The following is a 27,170-nucleotide window of genomic DNA, read 5'->3' as shown; positions in this document are numbered from 1 at the left end:
AAAGAGAAACCTATATCTTCACCCAGCCTTCCTCTGATATGAAGAGATGACAATTATTTTTTGAAGGCACAATTGTCTACCTATGAGTCTGATGGAAATGATTTCATCCAACTTCGTCCATGAAGCACTTTTCATTGAAATTACCCATATAGAGGCAGGAAATTTATACCAGATGTGTAGCTCCCTCTAGATGCGCATTCTGACCTTGTCACATTTGTGTCCTCAAAGACATTATTGACAACTTGAAAAATAAGCTCTCCACATCAAGATGGTGACATTAGAGAATGTGGTATAAATGGAATTTCATATGTTCTCAATTAGAAATAATTTTTAATGGTGAAGGAGAAATTAAAAATATTGTCATTTTTAATTGAAATAGTAGACTCACCATGTTGTATTAGTTTCAGGCATATATCATGGTGATTCCGTGTGTATACATTACGCTCTCCAGGTACCTCTACAAGGGTAGCTATATTGCGAAAGTATGCAACGCTTTCTTACAGGATTGACGCTATTCTATGGGCTGTACCTTGGATCCCAATGGCTTATTCATTCCATAGCTGGGAGCCTGTATCTCTTTCTCAGAGGTGTCAACTTTTTTTATTTAACCCAAGTATTATGGTGCTAAACACCATGACCTGTGGGTCAGCAGGTGTCAATTTGCAGTCTGTATTTCTGCGAATGCTGCTTAAAGCATTACACATGATATCATTACGTCAATAAATTCGGTTTCATTCTGCACTCAGTAAAAGGGAGAAGGAAAAGGTTTCTTTGTGTCCCAAGTCCTTCGCTAAGACCCTTCCTGACCAGAACAGCCTTCACTGGACCAGCTGCACTGTCAGTACTTCCAGCTGAGCAGCCATGGCCTTGAGCATTGCAGGAATTCGCACGGTGGCCGGCAGAGGGCGCGCACGCACCACGCCCAGGGAGGGGCCGGGCCTCTGCGTGGCCAGTGATGGCTTGAGAAGGCGCCCACCGGGCTTTTCTGATCCAGGGCGTCCCCGGGCTGTTAAGGCTTCCTTGCTTCTGAGGACCCAGTGCCTCTGAGTGTGGGCAAAGAGCCAGAGCTGCGTTTCCAGCAGGTTCCGCCCCCGGGCCTGGGGGAGTCCCTGGAGGCTTCGCAGCCCCTTGGCGTCTCCTAGGTGATGGGGCTGAGTCCTGAGGCGGGGGAGGCAGGGCCTGGGCGGCTTCCCTGGAAGCGCGGGTGGTCGGTTGGCGGCACAGTCCCTCGCTTTTTCTGGGCTGTTCCGTGGTTTGTTCCTCATTTCTCCTGCTGGTATTTCCCTGGAGGATCCCTGGATTCAGGGGGTCCCGTGACGCCACGTCAGAGAGGCTGGTCTTGGTTTGTTCCAGGTTCAGGCTTGTTTCGGGGGAGAAATTGTGACACAAATTGGGAGGAACAGGAGCCGCATTCAGTTGGGAAGTGAAGCCGCCAAACGTTGACTCTCAGGACCTTCTAGAAGAAGGAGCTGGGACCCACTCTCTGAGTCCTGCCGAAACCAGAGCCAGAGGTGAAAACACAATGTGCCCTCCACATCGCACATGCTTTTATGAACTTTCAGTGGGGATTTTTTCCCAACAATGTTGTAGTCGTTGGAAACAACTGGAAACCTGACAGTATGTTGTGTAGGGAACCGCCCGTTTCTTGAATGTTCAATATTATTCCTGCAACAGAATTTGTTACAGTTATCCTCTCTTGTCTTCATTGGAAGGAATCTCATCAATAAGATCTTAAAAACATCCTCGTTACCTTATCCCCTTTTCAGTTGAGATTTGGCATGTTTTCTGATTTCTCATGAACTCGTGAACATCTGAAATTCTTTTAAATTGATTGCAGGTTTTACTAAAAGCTGATTCACGGCGTCCCTCCCAGACTGCTGATGGTCAAAGAACATACCAAGGCCACTTCTCAGTATGGGTAAGACTGTACGAAACAAACATCGTGAATCGATTTTAGAAGAAAAAGCCTGATGGTATTTTTTCTTTATGAAAATTGATGCTTAGATCCCCTGTTCGATACATTCCCCCCCTTTTTTTTTCTTTCTTTCTCATTTTCTCAGTCAGAGATTCACAGACCTGCCTGAGTTTTACATTCACCACACATATTTTCAAGGCTCCTTTCTGTCCCTGTAAGAAAGAAGACAGACCTTCTGATGCGCAGGCAAGTTGCTGTAACTTCACGATTTGTGGTGTAGGTGTCTGTTAACTTCCCCCCACCCCCCAGTTGAAAATATCACCCCACCTTGAGTAGTGCCATTAAAAATGTAATCTATGTTCACCAGTATGATTTCATTTCGTTATAGTGGATTTCTTCATTTGATATTTTGTGTATATGCATACATTAGATGTTTTAGTCCTGAGAAAACCCCACATGTAGTTGAAAGAAAAATGTATATCCTATATGGAATATTAGGAGATTGCACATTAAATTCATAAATGTAGAATTTTTTAATGCTTTTATTTATTTATTTTTTAAATATGCAATTCATTGTCAAATTGGTTTCCATACAACACCCAGTGCTCATCCCAACAGGTGCCCTCCTCAATACCCATCACCCACCCTGCCCTCCCTCCCACCCCCCATCAACCCTCAGTTTGTTCTCAGTTTTTAAGAGTCTCTTATGTTTTGTCTCCCTCCCTCTCTAAGCTCTTTTTTTTTTTCTGTTTCCTCCCCCATGGGTTTCTGTTACGTTTCTCAGGATCCACATAAGAGTGAAAACATATGGTATCTGTTTTTCACTGTATGCATTATTTCACTTAGCATAGCACTCTCCAGTTCCATCCACGTTGCAACAAAAGGCCATATTTCATTCTTTCTCATTGCCACGTAGTATTCCATTGTGTATATAAACCACAATTTCTTTATCCATTCATCAGTTGATGGACATTTAGGCTCTTTCCATAATTTGGCTCTTGTTGAAAGTGCTGCTATAAACATTGGGGTACAAGTGCCACTATGCATCAGCACTCCTGTATCCCTTGGGTAAATTCCTAGCAGTGCTATTGCTGGGTTATAGGGTAGGTCTATTTTTAATTTTTTGAGGAACCTCCAAACTGTTTTCCAGAGCGGCTACACCAGTTTGCATTCCCACCAACAGTACAAGAGTGTTCTGTTTCTCCACATCCTCGCCAGCATCTATAATCTCCTGATTTATTCATTTTGGCCACTCTGACTGGCGTGAGGTGATATCTGAGTATGGTTTTGATTTGTATTTCCCTGATGAGGAGCGACGTTGAGCATCTTCTCATGTGCCTGTGGGCCATCTGGATGTCTTCTTTAGAAGTGTCTATTCATGTTTCCTGCCCGTTTCTTCACTGGATTATTTGTTTTTTGGGTGTGGAGCTTGGTGAGCTCTTTATAGATTTTGGATACTAGCCCTTTGTCCGATATGTCATTTGCAAATATCTTTTCCCATTCCGTTGGTTGCCTTTTAGTTTGGTTGATTGATTCCTTTGCAGTGCATAAGCTTTTGATCTTGATGAGGTCCCAATAGTTCATTTTTGCTTTTAATTCCCTTGCCTTTGGGCATGTGTCCAGTAAGAAATTGCTGCAGCTGAGGTCAGAGAGGTTATTTCCTGCTTTCTCCTCTAGGGTTTTGATGGTTTCCTGTCTCACATTCGGGTCCTTCATCCATTTTGAGTTTATTTTTGTGAATGGTGTAAGAAAGTGGTCTAGTTTCAACCTTCTGCATGTTGCTGTCCAGTTCTCCCAGCACCATTTGTTAAAGAGACTGTCTTTTTTCCACTGGATATTCTTTCCTACTTTGTCAAAGATTAGTTGTCCATACTTTTCTGGGTCTAGTTCTGGGGTTTCTAGTCTATTCCATTGGTCTATGTGTCTGTTTTTGTGCCAATACCATGCTGTCTTGATGATGACAGCTTTGTAGTAGAGGCTAAAGTCTGGGATTGTGATGCCTCCTGCTTTGGTCTTCTTCTTCAAAATTACTTTGGCTATTCGGGGTCTTTTGTGGTTCCATATGAATTCTAGGATTGCTCGTTCTAGCTTTGAGAAGAATGCTGGTGCAATTTTGATTGGGATTGCATTGAATGAGTAGATAGCTTTGGGTAGTATTGACATTTTAACAATATTCATTCTTCCAATCCATGAGCACAGAATGTTTTTCCATTTCTTTATGTCTTCTTCAATTTCCTTCATAAGCTTTCTATAGTTTTCAGCATACAGATCTTTTACATCTTTGGTTAGGTTTATCCCTAGGTATTTTATGCTTCTTGGTGCAACTGTGAATGGGATCAGTTTCTTATTTATCTTTCTGTTGCTTCATTATTAGTGTATAGAATGCAACTGATTTCTGTACATTGATTTTGTATCGTGCAACTTTGCTGAATTCATGTATCAGTTCTAGCAGACTTTTGGTGGAGTCCATTGGGTTTTCCAAGTATAGTATCATGTCATCTGCAAACAGTGAAACCTTGACTTCATCTTTGCCAATTTTGGTGCCTTTTATTTCCTTTTGTTGTCTGATTGCTGATGCCAGAACTTCCAACACTATGTTAAACAACAGCGGTGAGAGTGGACATCCCTGTCATGTTCCTGATCTCAGAGAGAAAGCTATCAGTTTTTCCCCATTGAGGATGCTATTAGGTGTGGGCTTTTCATAAATGGCTTTTATGATGTTTAAGTATGTTCCTTCTATCCCGACTTTCTCAAGGGTTTTTATTAAGAAAGGATGTTGAATTTTGTCAAATGCTTTTTTGCATTGATTGACAGGATCATATGGTTCATATCTTTTCTTTTATTAATGTGATGTATCACATTGATTGATTTGCGAATGCTGAACCAGCCCTGCATCCCAGGAATGAATCCCGCTTGATCATGGTGAATAAATCTTTTTATATGCTGTTGAATCTTATTTCTAGTATCTTAATGAGAATTTTTGCATCCATATTCATCAGGGATATTGGCCTGTAGTTGTCTTTTATTCCTGGGTCTCTGTCTGGTTTAGGAATCAAAGTTCTTGGCTTCATAGAATGAGTCTGGAAATTTTCCTTCCCTTTCTATTTTTAGGAATAGCTTGAGAAAGATAGGTATTATCTCTGCTTTAAATGTCTGGTAGAATTCCCCTGGGAAGCCATCTGGTCCTGGACTCTTATTTGTTGGGAGATTTTTGATAACTGATTCAATTTCTTCACTGGTATGGGTCTGTTCAAGTTTTCTATTTATTCCTGTTTGAGTTTTGGGAGTGTGTGGGTGCTTAGGAATTTGTCCATTTCTTCCGGGTTTTCCAGCTTGCTGGCATATAATTTTTTTTCCAATATATGAAATTTATTGTCAAATAGGTTTCCATACAACACCCAGTGTTCATCCCAAAAGGTGCCCTCCTCAATACCCATCACCCACCCTCCCCTCCCTCCCACCCCCATCAACCCTCAGTTTGTTCTAAGTTTTTAAGAGTCTCTTATGCTTTGGCTCTCTCCCACTCTAATCTCTTTTTTTTTTTTTCCTTCCCCTCCTCCATGGGTTTCTTTTAAGTTTCTCAGGATCCACATAAGAGTGAAAACATATGGTACCTGTCTTTCTCTCTATGGCTTATTTCATTTAGCATCACACTCTCCAGTTCCATCCACGTTGCTACAAAGGGCCATATTTTGTTCTTTCTCATTGCCCTGTAGTACTCCATTGTGTATATGAACCACAATTTCTTTATCCATTCATCAGTTGATGGACATTTAGGCTATTTCCATACTTTGGAAATTGTTGAGAGTGCTGCTATGAACATTGGGGTACAAGTGCCCCTATGCATCAGTACTCCTGTATCCCTTGGGTAAATTCCTAGCAGTGCTATTGCTGGGTCATAGGGTAGGTCTATTTTTAATTTTTTGAGGAACCTCCACACTGCTTTCCAGAGTGGCTGCACCAATTTGCATTCCCACCAACAGTGCAAGAGGGTTCCCGTTTCTCCACATCCTCTCCAGCATCTATAGTCTCCTGATTTGTTCTTTTTGGCCACTCTGACTGGCGTGAGGTGATATCTGAGTGTGGTTTTGATTTGTATTTCCCTAATGAGGAGCGACGTTGAGCATCTTTTCGTGTGCCTGTTGGCCATCCGGATGTCTTCTTTAGAGAAGTGTCTATTCATGTTTTCTGCCCATTTCTTCACTGGGTTATTTGTTTTTCAGGTGTGGAGTTTGGTGAGCTCTTAATAGATTTTGGATACTAGCCCTTTGTCCGATATGTCATTTGCAAATATCTTTTCCCATTCCGTTGGTTGCCTTTTAGTTTTGTTGGTTGTTTCCTTTGCTGTGCAGAAGCTTTTTATCTTCATAAGGTCCCAGTAATTGATTTTTGATTTTAATTCCCTTGCCTTTGGGGATGTGCCGAGTAAGAGATTGCTAGGGCTAAGGTCAGAGAGGTCATTTCCTGCATTCTCCTCTAGGGTTTGGATGGTTTCCTGTCTCACATTCAGGTCCTTTATCCATTTTGAGTTTATATTTGTGAATGGTGTGAGAAAGTGGTCTAGTTTCAACCTTCTGCATGTTGCTGTCCAGTTCTCCCAGCACCATTTGTTAAAGAGACTGTCTTTTTTCCATTGGATGTTCTTTCCTGCTTTGTCAAAGATTAGTTGGCCATACGTTTGTGGGTCTAGTTCTGGAGTTTCTATTCTATTCCATTGGTCTATGTGTCTGTTTTTGTGCCAATACCATGCTGTCTTGATGATTACAGCTTTGTAGTAGAGGCTAAAGTCTGGGATTGTGATGCCTCCTGCTTTGGTCTTCTTCTTCTTCAAAATTACTTTAGCTATTGGGGGCCTTTGGTGGTTCCATATGAATTTTAGAATTGCTTGTTCTAGTTTCAAGAAGAATGCTGGTGCAATTTTGATTGGGATTGCATTGAATGTGTAGATAACTTTGGGTAGTATTGACATTTTGACAATATTTATTCTTCCAATCCATGAGCACTGAATGTTTTCCCATTGCTTTATATCTTCTTCAATTACCTTCATAAGCTTTCTATAGTTTTCAGCATACAGATCTTTTACATCTCTGGTTAGATTTATTCCTAGGTATTTTATGCTTCTTGGTGCAATTGTGAATGGGATCAGTTTATTTGTCTTTCTGTTGCTTCATTGTTAGTGTATAAGAATGCAACTGATTTCTGTACATTGATTTTGTATCCTACAACTTCGCTGAATTCATGAGTCAGTTCTAGCAGACTTTTGGTGGAGTCTATCGGATTTTCCATGTATAATATCATGTCATCTGCAAAAAGCGAAAGCTTGACTTCATCTTTGCCAATTTTGATGCCTTTGAGTTCCTTTTGTTGTCTGATTGCTGATGCCAGAACTTCCAGCACTATGTTAAACAACAGCGGTGAGAGTGGACATCCCTGTCGTGTTCCTGATCTCAGGGGGAAAGTTCTCAGTTTTTCCCCATTGAGGATGATGTTAGCTGTGGGCTTTTCATAAATGGCTTTTATGATGTTTAAGTATGTTCCTTCTATCCTTTCTCAAGGGTTTTTATTAAGAAAGGGTGCTGGATTTTGTCAAAGGCCTTTTCTGCATCGATTGACGGGATCATATGGTTCTTATCTTTTCTTTTATTAATGTGATGTATCACATTGATTGATTTGCGAATGTTGAACCAGCCCTGCATCCCAGGAATGAATCCCACTTGATCATGGTGAATAATTCTTTTTATATGCTGTTGAATTCGATTTGCTAGTATCTTATTGAGAATTTTTGCATCCATATTCATCAGGGATATTGGCCTGTGGTTGTCTTTTTTTGCTGGGCCTCTGTCTGGCTTAGGAATCAAAGTAATACTGGCTTCATAGAATGAGTCTGGAAGTTTTCCTTCCCTTTCTATTTCTTGGAATAGCTTGAAAAGGATAGGTATTATCTCTGCTTTAAACGTCTGGTAGAACTCCCCTGGGAAGCCACCTGGCCCTGGACTCTTATTTGTTGGGAGGATTTTGATAACCGATTCAATTTCTTCGCTGGTTATGGGTCTGTTCAAGCTTTCTGTTTCCTCCTGATTGAGTTTTGGAAGCGTGTGGGTGTTTAGGAATTTGTCCATTTCTTCCAGGTTTTCCAGCTTGTTGGCATATAATTTTTCATAGTATTCCCTGATAATTGCTTGTCTTTCTGAGGGATTGCTCGTAACAATTCCATTTTCATTCATGATTTCATCTATTTGGGTCATCTCCCTTTTCTTTTTGAGAAGCATGGCTAGAGGTTTATCAATTTTGTTTATTTTTTCAAAAAAACAACTCTTGGTTTCATTGATCTGCTCTACAGTTGTTTTAGATTCTGTATTGTTTATTTCTGGTCTGATCTTTATTATTTCTCTTCTTCTGCTGGGTTTGGGGTGTCTTTGCTGCTCTGCTTCTATTTCCTTTAGGTGTGCTGTTAGATTTTGTATTTGGGATTTTTCTTGTTTCTTGAGATAGGCCTGGATTGCAATGTATTTTCCTCTCAGGACTGCCTTCGCTGCATCTCAAATCACTTTAAAATCTTAGAGGTTCAACTGTCTGCTTACATTCACCATCTCTTCTTGCATGTTGTCCACTTTTTTCATTATCTGCATTATCATAGGAATGGAAGTGGTTTTAAGTTCCCAGGATGATAATTCCTACATCTCTGCCATAGGAAGTGTAATTCTAATGCTTGCTATCTGTGTTCAAACTGTGTGGTTTTTACTTTACTATGCCTTGTAAGTTGTGTTGAAAGGCAAACGTTATGTGCTGGTAAAGGAACTGAGGTAAATAGGACATGAGTGTGAGGTTTTTCTATTTATCTGGCTAGGGGTTAGTCTGAATTTACTCCCAGGTGAGACAGGAAGGCGAGAGCCCTGGAGTTGAGTATTTTCCCTCACCTGTATTGCTTACTCTTTGGGAAATCCCCAGTTAGGCTCTTCGTTCCTCTTGAGGGCAGATCTTTTCTGGAAGAACAGAATACTTTGGAATTTATTTCTAAATGAGTATTTGCCCCTCTCCCTGCCACTGTAGAAAACTTGCCTTCACACAGAAACACAAATATTAAGTATTTGGTGTGTTCATATTCCTTTTCACTTCCCCGCCTGTGGGGCTGGGTGACAAGGGACAGGGAAGCTCAGAGGTTCCTAAGTGGCTTTTTGATAGCATGATGATATTCTAATATCCTGGCAAGAGTTTAGGGCTGGCCTCAGCCTCTCATCATCCTTTAAAACTTTAGAATGGGGAAATATGTTAATGGTGTCAAAACCGGGTCATGCCTAGATTTGATTGAGCTAGAATTTATCAGGAGAACTGAGGTCTGCAGAGCTCTTTTTGCTCTTTTTTTAAACATCAACTGTTATTTCTGTTGTTGCTTGTGCTTTAGCTCTAGCCGTGTTTTATTCTTTTTCTCATTTGGTGGCTTTTATTTTGTTTGTAGTAGTCTGGAAAAAATCATGGCACCTGATGTGCTATAACCCTGTATGAATTCAGCAGACAGACAACTCCATGTAATATTTCAGAAGAGCTTTCTAGAGAATAAAAGAGGCATATCTTAGCTCAAAGGTTTTGCCCACCCTTCCTCTGTCCCTCCCTCCCTCCCTTCCTTCCTGTTTCTTTATTTCAGGATTTCAAAATAATCCTAGTTCTAAACTTCAGTGTGGATACTGGATTTAAAAAAAAATAAGTGAGGGAAATGACAATTTAAAGCATTTTTAAAATGTATTATCAATGGTCAAAATTGAATAGGCTGAATGTTCATTTAACATAAACAAATTTTCTGTTAAAAAAAAAAGCTATTTACGTTGTGCTCTTTAACAGAAATTGTGAAGTAACATGACTTAAATAGGAAATTCTATTTTTTCTTATCTTTTAATCCTGTGAATTAATTATGCATAATAAAATTACTGTAATTTCACTGGATTACTATTTTGCTATTTATCAGGAACTATAGGTTTTTACTAATAATATGTTTTGACACCAAATTTAATTTTGTTTTTTCCCCTCTTAGATAGAGCCTCGAGAATATCACGGTAAGAATTTAAGCTTTAGTTTTCTTTGTAATATTTTCTCAGTACTGGTGTTTGATGTGGGTTGTTTTTTTTTAATGTTTGAGTGAGAGAGAAAGAGTGCAAGTGGGGGAGGGACAGAGAGAGAGACACACACACACAGAGTCCAAAGTGGGTGCCAGGCTCTTACCTGTCACCACAGAGCCCCATGGGAGAGTAGAACCCATGAACAGTGAGATCATGCATGACCTGAGCCAAAGTCAGACACTCAACCAACTGAGCCACCTAGGCGCCCCTTGATGTGCGTTTTGATTCACCTAAGGATAAATATGGGGACTTCTGATGTCTAATTGACTTTTTAACTCTTGAAATTCATCTTTCTCTCCCCTGTTTGGAGCCTAAGTGACAATATGGAGGGAGTTGCCGTCTCTTAAGACATCGGGAGGAGGAACACATCACCAGAGTAGAGGGAATGAAATTTGTGTAATTTTACATAGAAATGATTAGGAAACAAGTGATGATATGAGCCTGAGGTTTGGAGTGAGTACTTTGCCATGACCTGGCTCTTCGTGAAATGTGAAGATGAGAAAACTGTCTATCTACAAGCCTATCAAGAAGCCTGAGCTTAGAGACGAAGCCAGATATTGCCAGGCAGGGTGTGTGTCACAAGAGAGGTTTAAACCATGGTTCTGAGTCTGAGGTGGAGGAAGCCGTTCATGCCAGGGAAGAATGAGTGGAAATGAGTTTTTTGCAAATGGGGGTAATGTATTCTGCACAGGCTCCATAGACTGTGGTGATCCTGTGGCGCTGTCTGTTGAGAGCCAGGGTGGCTGCCTGACACTTAACGAGCCCGCAAAGGCTGGTGTTCATCCCTTTGAATGCAGTGGTGGTGGTGGGGAGAAGAGTGATCTCAGGGCATGAGAGCTCTCACACTGGGCCAACAAAAGAGAAGTTTGCACTTTCTGGTCAGATGACAGAATCAGTCCCTGTTGGAGGAGTCTGTTCTAGAGCTTACATGTGTTACCTGTAATTGGGTGCTTCGTGTGTGTTGAATAATATTCCTTTAAGGTTGGAGGGTAATATTCCCATGTCGGGATGAAAAAAGTTTGTCTTCTAGGAATTGCCATTAATCCAGATCCTCCAGCCACTAAGTGTAAAGCTGAGATGGTACCCGTATGTTTGATTCCAAAGACCTTGTCCTCCAGGGCCCCCGGCCTAGGGTTCACGAAAGGCAATCTGTGAGCAGCAGGAAGCCATCCAAGGCCTTCGAGTAGTCAATCAGTCAGCAGCAGTTTGAGCTTTCTTTGTGTGGAATTCCAACCAGCACCTGGGGGTATGAGAGGCTCAAATCGAGACTAAATGATGTTTTTTTGTTTTTGTTTGTTCCTTTATTTGCCGGGACCTATCTATGTACCTTAATAATTGGAGGAGAGAAATGTAAGTTGATAGGATTTGATTTTTGTTTCATCTCTGGTAGTGACATAAGTATTTGAAGTGATTGGATTTTCTAAGAAGGGTGCTTCCAGATGGGAGAGAAATGAGAAGATATTTTATTGTGTTTCTCCATTTTGGACAATATTTTAAATAGGAATCTCATTGAAATAAGGTTTTCTTAGGTTTAACATGCTGCTAAAACTTGATTTCTTCAGGCACAACGGGAAAGCTAAAATGTTAGTTACACCCACCTGTCGGATCATGTGTGCTGCTAATACACTGGGATTATTTGATGTCACTGGTTTGGTAACAGCCTTAGAACATGTTTTGTCTCCTTTTAGTTAGTTTACAGCAAATAATTGAGAAGGTCAATACTTTTAAGAAAGAAAACAGAGAACTTCATTGCTGAAAAAAATATCCATTTGGGAACAGAAGGTAGCATTGCCCTTTCGAATATTTTTTTGTGATTTCATTTTGGTTACTGCCACTCTGGTAGAGCATCCTACTGACCTATTTCATGTGTTCTATAAACAGTCCCAATTGAAGACAAGCTTCACAAATGTAAAGAGCTACCTCTCTATTTGTGAAAGGAGTCACACATTAGAAGATAGGTTTATCTAGCACTATGCTTTTTTTAAAAAAAAAAATTCTGATTCCTTTTTCGTGTTTTATACAACAGTGAGTTAAGGAAATGTCTTCAGGAAACTATGAGAGAAAGTAAGTTTCTCTCTGATGAAGCTCTTAAACTGAAGGTGAGAATCCCTTCTTTGCCTGGATTGCATTCTAAAAACACAAATAAAAGGAATGAATTATTATTACTCATTCAACATGTTTTGTTGAAGGAGAACATCAAAATAATGGAGCACTTTAAAGAAATTAAAAAAATAGTGTTTATTAATTTTTTGAGAGACAGGGAGAGACAGAGCACAAGCAGGAGCAGGGGAGGAGTAGAGAGAGAGGGAGACACAGAATCCAAAACAGGTTCCAGGCTCTGAACTGTCAGCACAGAGTCTGACACAGGGCTCAAACTCACAAACCACGAGATGACGACCTGAGCTGAAGTGGGATGCTTAACTGACTGAGCCGCCCAGGCACCCACTTTAATGAAATTTTAAATGACACCCTTCAAAGTGCACTTGTTGCCTTGCAAACTCAGAGAGAGAGGAATGTGAAGAATCAGGAAGTGGTAAGAGTTGGCTGCTGAGTTTTACTGTAATTTGGCTTTGGAGGCTTTTATTCATTGGGTGAAGTGAGCACAGCATATTTGCTTGCCATTTACCACAGTAGAGAGTGGGCCTCTGGGAGCCAAACCTCTTTCTGAACAATGAGCTAGAATTTCACTAGGACCACCAAGATGAGTTTTGCTATTTCAAGGACTAGGAGTTATCTTTTATTTTCACAACTAGGTAATTTATCACATCATTCAACTCTGCCCTCCAAGATATGTAGAAAATTCCCAAATATAGTTGAGAGACAAAGGGTGATAGCCACAGTGTATAATCCTTTCCTTTAAAAAAATATTTTAAAATTATTCTTTATGGATTTTTTGTTTAAATTTTAGTGAGAGAGGGCATGCGAGAGGGGCAGAGGGAAAGAGAGGGAATCTTAAGCAGGATCCACGCTCAGTGTGGAGCCCAACACAGGTCTGGATCGCACGATCCTAGAATCATGACCTGACCCCAAATCAAGAGTCTGATGCTCAACTGAGCGAGCCACCCAGGTGCTCCATAGTCTCTTTCTCTCTTAATGCTGAACAGTGAATTTTCAACGTGAATGGAGGAGGGGGGATACACACACACACACACACACACACACACACACTCACACATATGTATATAAATATACATACATATGTATACCACTAAGAAAGCCATTTATGAGTTGTTAGACGTGAACTGTTTTCCACCTGTTTTCTAACAGGCTGCACAGCAGAAATTAGGCTGCTGCACGTCACCACGTGCTCCTTACCTCTCTCCTTGGAGGGTTCTGCGTCTCTGGACTTCCAGGCATTGGTCTCTGCCTCCTCTATCCCTCAAGCAGCCTCTTTCCTTCCATCCCATCCAGTCTTGGATACAGAAAAATAATGGACTTCTACAAGAGTTGCAACACCACGTCCTCTACTAGACAACAAACAGTGCAGGCATCAGACCTTGAAACACCCATAAAAACTCAAGTCAAATGACCACACTTGTATTTCAAGTAGGCAACCTCCCTGCTCTGCTCCACCATCTCTCTGTCCTAGATCTGAGTCTTTATCTGGGGGAGAAAAAAACTCATCCACCTTCAGTGTGCCAGACTGTGCACCAAAGAGGAGGAAACAAGAAAACACTTAACCTAGTTGTCCTGAGCATTCTTCTCATGAACTGCGATCTGAAAAAGCCAACAATGAAAACCCCGTGTTTAGGGATCCCAAGGGCCACTACACTCACCCGCATGAGATGCTAAGGGTTCAGTATGTCAGGCAGAACTCAGGTTACCTGGTGTCTGAAGGTGAGTTCTGTCTGCTGCAGCTATTCTCATATTTGTTCAGTTTGTTGCCTGTGAGTTACAATTGCTTTTGTCAGATAAGGCCCAATATTGGGTATGATTTTAAAATAATCTGCCCATGTTCCCATCAACCTCATATCTGTTCCCTGATGCAATTTATTCTTACACATGAAACACTTTTAACATGATTATAAATGTACAGTAGGATGAAAGCTATTGTTACATCCTTTCCTTACTCATTATTCCATGCCTGTAGGATTCAGAGTTAATAGAATTCCTTCCCATTTTCAATCTTTCCCTAATTCATCATGTGACAAGTGTCTTTCATCATAAAGCTCTATTCTTCTTTAACTTGTATCTTCACCATGTTTCCCAGGGTTGATGGGCATGATTCATAGTACAACACACTGCTCTCCTATAGATTATGACAACTGACACCACCCCCGAGGAGTGTTGGCATGGACGAAGTTTCCACATAGTCCTTGTTTATTTCTTCTGTAGCTATTTTTTTTTAATGTTTATTTTTGAGAGAGAGAGACCAAGCGAGCATGAGTGGGGGAGGGACAGAAAGAGAGGTAACAGAATCCAAAGCAGGCTCCTGGCTCTGAGCTGTCAGCACAGAGCCTGACGTGGGGCTCTAACTCATGGACTGAAATTATGACCTGAGCTGAAGTGAGATGCTTAAATGACTGAGCCACCCAGGCACCCCTTCTGTAGCTATTTTCAAATTTTACCTGCAGCTGCCAGCTGATTGTTCTTTGCCACCATTTCACAGTGTCATTTTCAGCTTCCTAAGACAGCAAAGATATATACAGTCAGGGCCAATGTCCAGAAATTCTCCTTCTTTACCTCCCAGCACTCTTGAAGGCCTAGATGCAAATATCCCTTCCCCCACCTCTCCCATAAATGCACAGACTAACAACACAAAGAAAATTCAACTTCTGTCTGCTGCCATGTCTCTATCAGAACTGTCTTTCTAGTTCTCTGTTTCCTCTCCTTTATCATAAAGTCATCAAATAACATTGCACTTTGTGCCTTCCCAGAGTTGGTCTTTTGTTTGAGATGGTGAAGACTCATTTCATCAGTGTGAAAAACTGTGTCTGACCAACTTTACCCATTAGGATGAAGCAGGGGATCATCACTAGTTTTACACCTCCTTGGGGAGCCCTGATTATCAGTCCAAAAGTTGTACCATTACACAATCACCCTGAAGGACAACCTTCCAGGATATGGCTTCACCAACATTGCAGCTCACTCCCAGACATCGCTAGAGTTAAGGACTGCAACCCCTGCCTCCACCTTCACCTATTCTGGTGGAGGAAAAGGCCAATCTTAGAGTGGCAACATCTCCTGAAGTACAATCTGAAATGAACTGTCACATAGTCTGGGTTTACTTCCAGGAAACAGATTTCAGATGGAAAATTCTCAACTTCATGGAGCCAAATCTACTTTAACAAGACTGATTCCATTGATAGTGAAGGCAGCAAAAGGCAATGCTTGGCAAGGCTGGTTTGCTGTATTGCCCTCAGACTATTTTTTTTGTGGTGTTGATTTAGGGGGTTTCAACTTACTACTTGACACAAGAATCACATGCAAAATTGAATATCTCTTAGAAACTGACACAAAAGCACTAGACAGAGAAAGGCACATGCATTTCCTTCTGGCCTCTCAGGAAGTCCTTCAGCAAATGCTTTCTGGAATGGCTCTAATGTAGTGGCTCTGTTGTAAGGGGGTGAAGATAGAGAGGTGGTCAGAGGGCTGTACCCACTCACAGAAAGAGCTTATGAATTAACAAAAACAAGATGCCAGTGAGACAGAGCAGTCCCTAACCCCAAGTGTGGGCAGGACTAACATAAAGCTGAGTCTCCAGGGAAGAGAAGGAAGACTTCACTTTCCAACATGAATGAGGGACTCTAAAGTCCCACATCTCCTCCTGAGTACAAAAGGAAATACTGTACAAGGAAGGAAGCATGTGAGTGAATGCACCAAATATCTAACAACCCCATGAAGACACACAAGACCAAGATGGAGAAGAAGGAAGCCCAGGACAAAGCCAGACTGGCAGTTGGACCCAGTCTCCCAAGGACTCATCATTGATTTGGGGGGCATTCATCTGAACAGCAAAGAAGCTGAACAACTTTATGGGCACAGACTCAGAAGTAAACAAGTGTAGTTCAGGGGCGGCCAGCAAAGATGAGCCCTAGTGAAGCTGCAGGCTTTGGTCAAGACTCAGAAGAGTTACACTTAAACACTCAGGGGAGGGGAAACAACTCAACTTTCTTAGGGATGGGGCCTACAGTGAACAATCTCACTGGCAGAATAGATGCAGGAATCAAGTACTGCTGGCACCCCCACCCACTTTCCAGAAAGAAATTTCTGTTGTTTCTTCAGCAAGATAATTTTTTCCCCCACACATTTTGACCCATGTCTGGTCCTAAACAAAAATGACCTAATTGCAGGACGACAAAACAGTGTGATGGCACTGAAACCTGTAGGACAAGGTAGGGGGATCCAGAGTCGATCCAGGTATCAAAGTTATCAATGATGGTACCCTCCCTCTTCCACCCCAAATACATGACACAATGTGTGACAAGCACTTAGGACAGAAAGGAAAATGTGGGTTACGTTACAGAAAGCAAGGTAGGAAGGGCAGGCACAATTCTACTGAATGCATTTGGCAAAAGTACTCTGGACCCAGTTCCAAAAGAAATATAATTATGTCTACTGGCCACCACATTCTTTCACACAATGCAGTCCTTGCGACAGTTCTCACATGAAGGTCTTACTTTTCTGTAGCCATGTTTCTTTGTTCATAGAATTCTTCCAGGTCATGTGCTCTCACCTTCAGCTTGACTTTTGCTTCCTTTGTTGCTTTCACAGACCTCAATGCATTACATTTGTCTTCCAGGGCCTTCTTATTTGCTGTAAAAAAAAAAAAAAAAAAAAAAAAGGTGTTTTCTTCATAAACATGCACATGACCTGAGTCTTGATTTTGGTGACAAAGAAAAAGGGCAATTAAGGCATGAAGGCATGAAGGTATTCTTTCCCTTTCCAATGCAAAGTCATTACCATCATATGGGGATTTCTCCCCAAAAGAAAATAGACCTTCCAGTTGGCAGTTGTTGGACCTCAAGGCTCTTAGCTCTACATTCTCGAATTCAACATTTGCATCTTGTGGTTAAAAAGGATATGAGAAAAGACTTTCACGGAACACTCATCACACAAAAATTTGAGTGTACCTAACACAGCAGGATTGTGCATTGCAAGAAACAAAGAACGTGAGGCATAATTACAACTAGAAGACAAAGATGGTGGAAAACAGTTCACGTCTAACAACTCATAAATGGCTTTCTTAGTGGTATACATATGTATGTATATTTATATACATATGTGTGAGTGTGTGTGTGTGTGTGTGTGTGTGTGTGTATCCCCCCTCCTCCATTCACGTTGAAAATTCACTGTTCAGCATTAAGAGAGAAAGAGACTATGGAGCACCTGGGTGGCTCGCTCAGTTGAGCATCAGACTCTTGATTTGGGGTCAGGTCATGATTCTAGGATCGTGCGATCCAGACCTGTGTTGGGCTCCACACTGAGCGTGGATCCTGCTTAAGATTCCCTCTCTTTCCCTCTGCCCCTCTCGCATGCCCTCTCTCACTAAAATTTAAACAAAAAATCCATAAAGAATAATTTTAAAATATTTTTTTAAAGGAAAGGATTATACACTGTGGCTATCACCCTTTGTCTCTCAACTATATTTGGGAATTTTCTACATATCTTGGAGGGCAGAGTTGAATGATGTGATAAATTACCTAGTTGTGAAAATAAAAGATAACTCCTAGTCCTTGAAATAGCAAAACTCATCTTGGTGGTCCTAGTGAAATTCTAGCTCATTGTTCAGAAAGAGGTTTGGCTCCCAGAGGCCCACTCTCTACTGTGGTAAATGGCAAGCAAATATGCTGTGCTCACTTCACCCAATGAATAAAAGCCTCCAAAGCCAAATTACAGTAAAACTCAGCAGCCAACTCTTACCACTTCCTGATTCTTCACATTCCTCTCTCTCTGAGTTTGCAAGGCAACAAGTGCACTTTGAAGGGTGTCATTTAAAATTTCATTAAAGTGGGTGCCTGGGCGGCTCAGTCAGTTAAGCATCCCACTTCAGCTCAGGTCGTCATCTCGTGGTTTGTGAGTTTGAGCCCTGTGTCAGACTCTGTGCTGACAGTTCAGAGCCTGGAACCTGTTTTGGATTCTGTGTCTCCCTCTCTCTCTACTCCTCCCCTGCTCCTGCTTGTGCTCTGTCTCTCCCTGTCTCTCAAAAAATTAATAAACACTATTTTTTTAATTTCTTTAAAGTGCTCCATTATTTTGATGTTCTCCTTCAACAAAACATGTTGAATGAGTAATAATAATTCATTCCTTTTATTTGTGTTTTTAGAATGCAATCCAGGCAAAGAAGGGATTCTCACCTTCAGTTTAAGAGCTTCATCAGAGAGAAACTTACTTTCTCTCATAGTTTCCTGAAGACATTTCCTTAACTCACTGTTGTATAAAACACGAAAAAGGAATCAGAATTTTTTTTTTTAAAAAAAGCATAGTGCTAGATAAACCTATCTTCTAATGTGTGACTCCTTTCACAAATAGAGAGGTAGCTCTTTACATTTGTGAAGCTTGTCTTCAATTGGGACTGTTTATAGAACACATGAAATAGGTCAGTAGGATGCTCTACCAGAGTGGCAGTAACCAAAATGAAATCACAAAAAAATATTCGAAAGGGCAATGCTACCTTCTGTTCCCAAATGGATATTTTTTTCAGCAATGAAGTTCTCTGTTTTCTTTCTTAAAAGTATTGACCTTCTCAATTATTTGCTGTAAACTAACTAAAAGGAGACAAAACATGTTCTAAGGCTGTTACCAAACCAGTGACATCAAATAATCCCAGTGTATTAGCAGCACACATGATCCGACAGGTGGGTGTAACTAACATTTTAGCTTTCCCGTTGTGCCTGAAGAAATCAAGTTTTAGCAGCATGTTAAACCTAAGAAAACCTTATTTCAATGAGATTCCTATTTAAAATATTGTCCAAAATGGAGAAACACAATAAAATATCTTCTCATTTCTCTCCCATCTGGAAGCACCCTTCTTAGAAAATCCAATCACTTCAAATACTTATGTCACTACCAGAGATGAAACAAAAATCAAATCCTATCAACTTACATTTCTCTCCTCCAATTATTAAGGTACATAGATAGGTCCCGGCAAATAAAGGAACAAACAAAAACAAAAAAACATCATTTAGTCTCGATTTGAGCCTCTCATACCCCCAGGTGCTGGTTGGAATTCCACACAAAGAAAGCTCAAACTGCTGCTGACTGATTGACTACTCGAAGGCCTTGGATGGCTTCCTGCTGCTCACAGATTGCCTTTCGTGAACCCTAGGCCGGGGGCCCTGGAGGACAAGGTCTTTGGAATCAAACATACGGGTACCATCTCAGCTTTACACTTAGTGGCTGGAGGATCTGGATTAATGGCAATTCCTAGAAGACAAACTTTTTTCATCCCGACATGGGAATATTACCCTCCAACCTTAAAGGAATATTATTCAACACACACGAAGCACCCAATTACAGGTAACACATGTAAGCTCTAGAACAGACTCCTCCAACAGGGACTGATTCTGTCATCTGACCAGAAAGTGCAAACTTCTCTTTTGTTGGCCCAGTGTGAGAGCTCTCATGCCCTGAGATCACTCTTCTCCCCACCACCACCACTGCATTCAAAGGGATGAACACCAGCCTTTGCGGGCTCGTTAAGTGTCAGGCAGCCACCCTGGCTCTCAACAGACAGCGCCACAGGATCACCACAGTCTATGGAGCCTGTGCAGAATACATTACCCCCATTTGCAAAAAACTCATTTCCACTCATTCTTCCCTGGCATGAACGGCTTCCTCCACCTCAGACTCAGAACCATGGTTTAAACCTCTCTTGTGACACACACCCTGCCTGGCAATATCTGGCTTCGTCTCTAAGCTCAGGCTTCTTGATAGGCTTGTAGATAGACAGTTTTCTCATCTTCACATTTCACGAAGAGCCAGGTCATGGCAAAGTACTCACTCCAAACCTCAGGCTCATATCATCACTTGTTTCCTAATCATTTCTATGTAAAATTACACAAATTTCATTCCCTCTACTCTGGTGATGTGTTCCTCCTCCCGATGTCTTAAGAGACGGCAACTCCCTCCATATTGTCACTTAGGCTCCAAACAGGGGAGAGAAAGATGAATTTCAAGAGTTAAAAAGTCAATTAGACATCAGAAGTCCCCATATTTATCCTTAGGTGAATCAAAACGCACATCAAGGGGCGCCTAGGTGGCTCAGTTGGTTGAGTGTCTGACTTTGGCTCAGGTCATGCATGATCTCACTGTTCATGGGTTCTACTCTCCCATGGGGCTCTGTGGTGACAGGTAAGAGCCTGGCACCCACTTTGGACTCTGTGTGTGTGTGTCTCTCTCTCTGTCCCTCCCCCACTTGCACTCTTTCTCTCTCACTCAAACATTAAAAAAAAACAACCCACATCAAACACCAGTACTGAGAAAATATTACAAAGAAAACTAAAGCTTAAATTCTTACCGTGATATTCTCGAGGCTCTATCTAAGAGGGGAAAAAACAAAATTAAATTTGGTGTCAAAACATATTATTAGTAAAAACCTATAGTTCCTGATAAATAGCAAAATAGTAATCCAGTGAAATTACAGTAATTTTATTATGCATAATTAATTCACAGGATTAAAAGATAAGAAAAAATAGAATTTCCTATTTAAGTCATGTTACTTCACAATTTCTGTTAAAGAGCACAACGTAAATAGCTTTTTTTTTTAACAGAAAATTTGTTTATGTTAAATGAACATTCAGCCTATTCAATTTTGACCATTGATAATACATTTTAAAAATGCTTTAAATTGTCATTTCCCTCACTTATTTTTTTTTAAATCCAGTATCCACACTGAAGTTTAGAACTAGGATTATTTTGAAATCCTGAAATAAAGAAACAGGAAGGAAGGGAGGGAGGGAGGGACAGAGGAAGGGTGGGCAAAACCTTTGAGCTAAGATATGCCTCTTTTATTCTCTAGAAAGCTCTTCTGAAATATTACATGGAGTTGTCTGTCTGCTGAATTCATACAGGGTTATAGCACATCAGGTGCCATGATTTTTTCCAGACTACTACAAACAAAATAAAAGCCACCAAATGAGAAAAAGAATAAAACACGGCTAGAGCTAAAGCACAAGCAACAACAGAAATAACAGTTGATGTTTAAAAAAAGAGCAAAAAGAGCTCTGCAGACCTCAGTTCTCCTGATAAATTCTAGCTCAATCAAATCTAGGCATGACCCGGTTTTGACACCATTAACATATTTCCCCATTCTAAAGTTTTAAAGGATGATGAGAGGCTGAGGCCAGCCCTAAACTCTTGCCAGGATATTAGAATATCATCATGCTATCAAAAAGCCACTTAGGAACCTCTGAGCTTCCCTGTCCCTTGTCACCCAGCCCCACAGGCGGGGAAGTGAAAAGGAATATGAACACACCAAATACTTAATATTTGTGTTTCTGTGTGAAGGCAAGTTTTCTACAGTGGCAGGGAGAGGGGCAAATACTCATTTAGAAATAAATTCCAAAGTATTCTGTTCTTCCAGAAAAGATCTGCCCTCAAGAGGAACGAAGAGCCTAACTGGGGATTTCCCAAAGAGTAAGCAATACAGGTGAGGGAAAATACTCAACTCCAGGGCTCTCGCCTTCCTGTCTCACCTGGGAGTAAATTCAGACTAACCCCTAGCCAGATAAATAGAAAAACCTCACACTCATGTCCTATTTACCTCAGTTCCTTTACCAGCACATAACGTTTGCCTTTCAACACAACTTACAAGGCATAGTAAAGTAAAAACCACACAGTTTGAACACAGATAGCAAGCATTAGAATTACACTTCCTATGGCAGAGATGTAGGAATTATCATCCTGGGAACTTAAAACCACTTCCATTCCTATGATAATGCAGATAATGAAAAAAGTGGACAACATGCAAGAAGAGATGGTGAATGTAAGCAGACAGTTGAACCTCTAAGATTTTAAAGTGATTTGAGATGCAGCGAAGGCAGTCCTGAGAGGAAAATACATTGCAATCCAGGCCTATCTCAAGAAACAAGAAAAATCCCAAATACAAAATCTAACAGCACACCTAAAGGAAATAGAAGCAGAGCAGCAAAGACACCCCAAACCCAGCAGAAGAAGAGAAATAATAAAGATCAGACCAGAAATAAACAATACAGAATCTAAAACAACTGTAGAGCAGATCAATGAAACCAAGAGTTGTTTTTTTGAAAAAATAAACAAAATTGATAAACCTCTAGCCATGCTTCTCAAAAAGAAAAGGGAGATGACCCAAATAGATGAAATCATGAATGAAAATGGAATTGTTACGAGCAATCCCTCAGAAAGACAAGCAATTATCAGGGAATACTATGAAAAATTATATGCCAACAAGCTGGAAAACCTGGAAGAAATGGACAAATTCCTAAACACCCACACGCTTCCAAAACTCAATCAGGAGGAAACAGAAAGCTTGAACAGACCCATAACCAGCGAAGAAATTGAATCGGTTATCAAAATCCTCCCAACAAATAAGAGTCCAGGGCCAGGTGGCTTCCCAGGGGAGTTCTACCAGACGTTTAAAGCAGAGATAATACCTATCCTTCTCAAGCTATTCCAAGAAATAGAAAGGGAAGGAAAACTTCCAGACTCATTCTATGAAGCCAGTATTACTTTGATTCCTAAGCCAGACAGAGGCCCAGCAAAAAAAGACAACCACAGGCCAATATCCCTGATGAATATGGATGCAAAAATTCTCAATAAGATACTAGCAAATCGAATTCAACAGCATATAAAAAGAATTATTCACCATGATCAAGTGGGATTCATTCCTGGGATGCAGGGCTGGTTCAACATTCGCAAATCAATCAATGTGATACATCACATTAATAAAAGAAAAGATAAGAACCATATGATCCCGTCAATCGATGCAGAAAAGGCCTTTGACAAAATCCAGCACCCTTTCTTAATAAAAACCCTTGAGAAAGGATAGAAGGAACATACTTAAACATCATAAAAGCCATTTATGAAAAGCCCACAGCTAACATCATCCTCAATGGGGAAAAACTGAGAACTTTCCCCCTGAGATCAGGAACACGACAGGGATGTCCACTCTCACCGCTGTTGTTTAACATAGTGCTGGAAGTTCTGGCATCAGCAATCAGACAACAAAAGGAACTCAAAGGCATCAAAATTGGCAAAGATGAAGTCAAGCTTTCGCTTTTTGCAGATGACATGATATTATACATGGAAAATCCGATAGACTCCACCAAAAGTCTGCTAGAACTGACTCATGAATTCAGCGAAGTTGTAGGATACAAAATCAATGTACAGAAATCAGTTGCATTCTTATACACTAACAATGAAGCAACAGAAAGACAAATAAACTGATCCCATTCACAATTGCACCAAGAAGCATAAAATACCTAGGAATAAATCTAACCAGAGATGTAAAAGATCTGTATGCTGAAAACTATAGAAAGCTTATGAAGGTAATTGAAGAAGATATAAAGCAATGGGAAAACATTCAGTGCTCATGGATTGGAAGAATAAATATTGTCAAAATGTCAATACTACCCAAAGTTATCTACACATTCAATGCAATCCCAATCAAAATTGCACCAGCATTCTTCTTGAAACTAGAACAAGCAATTCTAAAATTCATATGGAACCACCAAAGGCCCCCAATAGCTAAAGTAATTTTGAAGAAGAAGAAGACCAAAGCAGGAGGCATCACAATCCCAGACTTTAGCCTCTACTACAAAGCTGTAATCATCAAGACAGCATGGTATTGGCACAAAAACAGACACATAGACCAATGGAATAGAATAGAAACCCCATAACTAGACCCACAAACGTATGGACAACTAATCTTTGACAAAGCAGGAAGGAATATCCAGTGGAAAAAAGACAGTCTCTTTAACAAATGGTGCTGGGAGAACTGGACAGCAACATGCCGAAGGATGAAACTAGACCACTTTCTCACACCATTCACAAAAATAAACTCAAAATGGAGAAAGGACCTGAATGTGAGACAGGAAACCATCCAAACCCTAGAGGAGAAAGCAGGAAAAGACCTCCCTGACCTCAGCTGTAGCAATCTCTTACTTGACACATCCCCCAAAGGCAAGGTAAGAATTAAAAGCAAAAATGAACTACTGGGACCTTATGAAGATAAAAAGCTTCTGCACAGCAAAGGAAACAACCAACAAAACTAAAAGGCAACCAACGGAATGGGAAAAGATATTTGCAAATGACATATCGGAGAAAGGGCTAGTATCCAAAATTTATTAAGAGCTCACCAAGCTCCACACCCGAAAAACAAATAATCCAGTGAAGAAATGGACAGGAAACATGAACAGATGCTTCTCTAAAGAAGACATCAGATGGCCAACAGGCACACGAAAAGATGCTCAACGTCGCTCCTCATCAGGGAAATAAAAATCAAAACCACACTCAGATATCACCTCACTCCAGTCAGAGTGGCCAAAATGAACAAATCAGGAGACTATAGATGCTGGCGAGGATGTGGAGAAACGGGAACCCTCTTGCACTGTTGGTGGAATGCAAACTAGTGCAGCCTCTCTGGAAAGCAGTGTGGAGGTTCCTCAAAAAATTGAAAATAGACCTACCCTATGACCCAGCAGTAGCACTGCTAGGAATTTACCCAAGGGATACAGGAGTTACTGATGCATAGGGGAACTTGTACCCCAATGTTTATAGCAGCACTCTCAACAATAGCCAAATTGTGGAAAAAGCCTAAATGTCCATCAACCGTTGAATGGATAAAGAAATTGTGGTTTATATACACAATGGAGTACTACGTGGCAATGAGAAAGGATGAAATATGGCCCTTTGTAGCAACGTGGATGCTACGTGAAATAAGCCATACAGAGAAAGACAGATACCATATGTTTTCACTCTCATGTGGATCCTGAGAAACGTAACAGAAACCCATGGGGGAGGGGAAGGAAAAAAAAAAGAGGTTTGAGTGGGAGAGAGCCAAAGCATAAGAGACCTTAAAAACTGAGAACAAACTGAGGTTTGATGGGGGTGGGAGGGAGGGGAGGGGAGGTGATGGGCACTGAAGAGGGCATCTTTTGGGATGAGCACTGGGTGTTGTGTGGAAACCAATTTGACAATAAGTTATATGTATTTAAAAAATAAATAAAGAGATTTGAGATATCCAGAGCACCGTAACAGAAATAAAAAATGCCTTTGATGGGTTAAGAGACTCAACATAGCTGAGGAAAGAATCCTTGAGCCTAAAGAAATGCCAGTAGTACCTTCCAAAAAGGAAACACAAAGAAAATAATTAAAAATATGGCACAGAAAACCCAAGACCAGTGGGATAATTGCAAAATGTGTAACACACACATTTTAGGAATACCAGGACAATGGAGAAGAGATATTTGAAGCAATAATGACTGAGGATTTTCCAAAATAAATAGTAGTCACCAAATCACAGATCCAGGATGCTCAAAAAATCAAAAGTAGGACAAATACCCAAGACAAACATACAAACCACTAACAACAACAAAAACCCCACCAACTACACTTAATATATAAGATTCAACTACGGATAATTAAAACAGCTTTGGAAATCTAGAGCAGGGGTTGGGGGTGTAAGGAGAGAGGGGAGCAACAACACCTTACCCAAGAGGAACAAGGATAAGAAATACCTGAGACTTCTTTTCATAAACCACATAATCAAGAAGAATGGAATATTTCAAGTGTTAAAAGAAACATCAAACTATCTGTAGCCAGTGAAATTATCCTTCAAACACACTACAGAGTAAGGAAAATTGTCAGGGATAATGACTGGCATTACTTCAATGGTAAAAAAAAGTCAGTTCTCCAAAAAGACGCAACAATTTCTAATGTGCATGCATTAACAACCGATGTGTCAAGATACACAAGGCCAACACTGACAGAACTGCTGGTAGAAAGAGCTGAATCCATTACTACAGCTGGAGAATTCAAATACCCTCTATCAGACACCAACAGATCCAGCATACAGACATTTAGTAAGATCACAGATGACCTGAACAGCATCACCAATCAACTTGATCCATTACCATCTGTAGAATACTTCATCCAACAGAAGATTATACGTTCCTGTCAAGCTCACATAGAACATTCACTGAGGTAGGCCATATTTGCGATCATAAGATACATCTGAACAACCACAATAAAAGAAATCATAGGAAGTATGTTCTCAGACCACGGATGAATCAAATTAGACCTCACAAACAGAAAGATTGCTGGAAAATGACAAAAACATTGTAGATTAAATAAGCTTCTAAAGAACGCATGGGTTAGAGGGGAGGTTGGTGGGGGGATGGGCAAAAGAGGTGAAGGAGATCAAGAGTACACTTATGGTGATGAGCACTGAGAAATGTAAAGAATTGCAGAATCATAATGCACACCTGAATCTAATATTACATTGTATGTACATTATACTTGAACTTTAAAAATATATGGATCAAAGAAGACATTCCTACAGAAATTTTTAACTAGTTCAATCTAAATGATAGTGAAAATTGAACAGATTAGAGGGAAATTTGTAATACTGAGTGCATATAAAGGTACAGTGAGCATAAAATTTTCTGCTTATTTATGATTTTAAAAATATAAGGTACTTTAGTATACTCACAGCAAGTACAGTTCTCCAGAGGTAAATTAGAAATGCACAAATTCCCAGGGAGGCTGTAATAATGTCATGTTTCCACAGAATTCCAAACACATCAGAGCCAAGAGAGAAATGGTAGGCTAAAATATAGAGAAGCTGAAATAATACTGGAAACAACAAGGAATCCATCAAAAACATTTACAATATATCTGTCACAAAGAATCATCTTTACAAACCCTCAACCAATCTCCAGGAGGCTTTCAATTGCTTCCTCAAAGGAGGAGGACAGCTTAGAAAGGAGCAGGAGCAAACTTTTGGGAGTGATGGAGTGTGTTTACTCTTTTACCGTGGTGATAGCTTCATTACTCCTTACATATGTCAAATATCAACAAATCATTTCCTTTAAAAAGATGTTATTGTACATAAATTACACCACACTAAAGCTATAGGAAAACTATAATAGGCAACATTTAGGGATTTTATTTTGCTGACAAAAACATTCCAAACACTTTCTTTTTTTTTTAATTTTTTTTACATT

At 40.4% G+C, this 27,170-nt stretch overlaps 1 protein-coding gene and 1 long non-coding RNA gene across 4 annotated transcripts in view; one reads left to right on the top strand and one right to left on the bottom strand.

Annotated features, from left to right (window-relative positions):
- Nucleotides 1–20,733, bottom strand: part of LOC132676772 (transport and Golgi organization protein 1 homolog) — an 81,039-nt gene extending 60,306 nt beyond the window's left edge. Inside the window, exon 1 of the mRNA XM_081794982.1 lies at nucleotides 20,486–20,733. The gene's annotated coding sequence lies outside the window, so the exon portion shown is untranslated. The remainder of the gene's footprint in view (nucleotides 1–20,485) is intronic.
- LOC144615691 (uncharacterized) lies at nucleotides 940–2,161 on the top strand. 3 transcript variants are annotated; one of them, XR_014137268.1, is made up of 3 exons: nucleotides 940–1,142; nucleotides 1,354–1,511; nucleotides 1,838–2,161. It is a non-coding gene; the product is annotated as an uncharacterized LOC144615691 (long non-coding RNA). The 3 variants fall into 3 exon arrangements; XR_014137269.1 differs by lacking the exon at nucleotides 940–1,142 and having other exon boundaries at nucleotides 1,169–1,511; nucleotides 1,838–1,918; nucleotides 2,061–2,161; XR_014137267.1 differs by lacking the exon at nucleotides 940–1,142 and having other exon boundaries at nucleotides 1,169–1,511.
- Nucleotides 20,734–27,170: the final 6,437 nt, after the last annotated feature.

This window comes from Panthera onca, chromosome A2 (assembly GCF_046562875.1).
Source record: "Panthera onca isolate mPanOnc1 chromosome A2, mPanOnc1 haplotype 2, whole genome shotgun sequence".
NCBI classification, from domain to species: domain Eukaryota; kingdom Metazoa; phylum Chordata; class Mammalia; order Carnivora; family Felidae; genus Panthera; species Panthera onca.
Note: the sequence above shows the minus strand (reverse complement) of the source record. Positions and strands in the feature narration are given on the sequence as shown.